The 2,665-nt window shown below is 41.2% G+C and overlaps 1 long non-coding RNA gene across 1 annotated transcript; it reads left to right on the forward strand.

Moving 5' to 3' along the window:
* The first annotated feature begins 407 nt into the window (after positions 1–407).
* Positions 408–2,388, forward strand: LOC118329801. The gene is made up of 2 exons (XR_004796800.1): positions 408–715; positions 964–2,388. It is a non-coding gene; the product is annotated as an uncharacterized LOC118329801 (long non-coding RNA).
* The last annotated feature ends 277 nt before the right edge of the window (positions 2,389–2,665 follow it).

Raw genomic sequence — 2,665 nt, forward strand, 5'->3', positions numbered from 1 at the left:
GATGATGTCAGAAATTACCACAAATCAGACACCCCCAGGACATTTTCTCTCATGCAAATACGTCTTCAGAGACACCAAACTGTGTGTCAATACACACATCTGTATTTCTTTGTGCCCCCTTGAGCTCACTAAACTCATCCTTGCCTCCATAGTTTTAACCCCAACCTGTGTCAGAACGTCTCCTTTCCATGCTGATGGCATCTTTGCCCCTACGTGAGTCCAGGTTTATTTTTTCCAGTGGGTCAGGTGACAGGGGCAGCTGGATTGTTGGCTATTTCCCCTCATCATGTGATAGGTTAGTGGTGTCATGGGTACTGTTTCCAAGGAGCAGGCTTACTGACAAGTGGAGTGACGTTAGAGAGGCAGTGGACCTAGCCGTATCTATTAATAGGTGAGTGCTAAAAGTGTGTGTATGTGTGTGTGTTGGAAAGAGTTTGCCCATTTGTGAGTGTGCCTGCAGTTAGAATGCTAGCCTTTTAAAAGCTAAGTTGAGATAAGCAGAGACAGAGAACAACCGAAGGAAAAGATATAGATGTCTTTGTCTTTCTACAGCTGAGTTTGAGTGACAGATGTGTGTGGGAAAATGCACAAACGCTGAAACATAAGGCGAGGGGATAAATTGGAAATAATCATAATTGTATTCATTGTCCGTGGAAGTTTTTAGCGGCATCAGAGGAGCTGGAGGAGTTGCAGGACACCTTTAACAAACAAGGAGGTGAGGCTCAGTAAACAGCAGAGTCTATTCTTGTACTCTTTTCTCACAATAACAGACAATCCCACACACACATGAACCTGTGCACACCTATTGCCAATTAACTGTGTTAGGTTGATCACACATTTCCAGGAAGCTTAGTGCTGAGAGGTTATTTCAGGTAACTTCAGTAACCATTATGTGCTCCTCTCTCTCTCTCTCCCTTCTATGTGTTCTTGCACATGCATGAATGGACACACCGGACAGAGCAGACACACTCCTCCTTGCATCCACTTCTGACTCTATTAAGAGTTCCCATGGACTCCAATGTGAGGGTCCTCCAGAGAGGAGCTGCTGTGTGTTGTGTCTACAAAAGCAGGATGGAGGAGGCGGAGGACAGGCGTGACAATGTAAAAACACTCACCAAGTAGCTTCAACTGAGACGTCACATATCCAGGAGACCACATCTGAGATTTTTCTACTAAAATATAATAGATAGTAGAAGATGATTATAATAACACCATGTCATTTTTGATCCAATATGGACTATTCCAACTAAATGACAACAGCAGGAACCAAGAATTCAGCCAGAGGAGCAATGTTAAAGGGCCAGTGTGTAACATTTAGGAAGCTCAATTGGCAGAAATGGAATATAGTATTTAGTATGTGTTCATTAGTGTATAATCCTGAAAATATGTGTTGTTGTGTGGAACGAGCTGTTTTTAAGTACAAATGCCACGGGTCGCCTTACGTGAAGGCTGCCCTGTTGAACTGCCATGTTTCTACAGTAGCCTAGAAGGGACATACCACCACTCGCTCATGATTTGTTAAAACCAATGTGCTGGTAAGCGTATGCTGCTGAAAACTTTAATATAAAAGCATTAAATACTGGTAATGCTAACAGTATTCAGACAACTCCGGACAAATAAAACAAAAACTATGGAAAAAGCTGGATGGACTTACCTTTAATTCAGTACACTGCAGTTGGTGTAGCCATTTTTAAAGAAATGGTTTGATACTAATTTGTTTTCCTTTCAAAAGTTAGATGAGAAGATTGATATCACTCTTCAGTTTCTACGGTGAGCTACAGTCAGCACCCAGTTAGCTTAGCTTAGCTCTACTGGTGGCCTCTGAGCACCTACATTTGTTCTTATGTTTTATTAATTCAGCCATTTTTTGAATGTGTGGCACAAGCCCACCCAGGCCCACCCATCTCTATATGCCATGTTTTCTTTCTTTTCAATAATAGCTAGGCTACATTGTGCAACCCTTACAGAACACCATTGATCATATGAGCTAAAAGGAAATTCTGAAAATGTTGTGATAGTATAACTATAAGATAGAAATAAGTAGTACATTGTGTATTAAAAGCATCCTTGAGTGTGTCTTTCATAGAGAAATAGAGAGATTTGCATCACTACCCATGAAGAGTCCAATGCCATATGTTGGAGAGAGGTAGCTTATGGAGCTTTATTGAGCACATGTTTGTTTCTCTTGTAATCCTTTTTTATATATCTGAATATGGCATGGATTTTGTTGCATTAGATTTTGTCTCCCAAATTGTTTGTTTTGCTACAAAACCTCCAATTACCTAGCTTGAAATTCTGTTGCATATGGTGCTGATGGTGCCATATGCTAACAGCGCTAAACATTGTGCTTTGTAGAAAGGTGATAATAAATTCAGTAGCTTAAATCAGTTCAGTTTTGCAGTCTTTCGAATGTAGTTGTTGTTTTTTGTGTTTGAAACAGTTGTTCTCCACTCTTCCACAACTGCTTTTGGCTGCCACTGTCCGACCCTCACAGCGGCCATTGTAATGGTTCATTTCTTCTGGGGACACATGGCGACTTGCTGACGGACAGTAGGACTACATCTGCTGTGGGCTGTGTTATTGTGATCTGCCCTTTTTGAAATGGGATTTTGAGATTGTAGTGTACATTTAGGACTATGACTCAGGAGCAACATCTTGGACCTTC

This window comes from Morone saxatilis, unplaced genomic scaffold (genome assembly GCF_004916995.1).
Source record: "Morone saxatilis isolate NCDOM2014 unplaced genomic scaffold, NCSU_SB_2.0 Contig1, whole genome shotgun sequence".
NCBI classification, from domain to species: Eukaryota; Metazoa; Chordata; class Actinopteri; family Moronidae; genus Morone; species Morone saxatilis.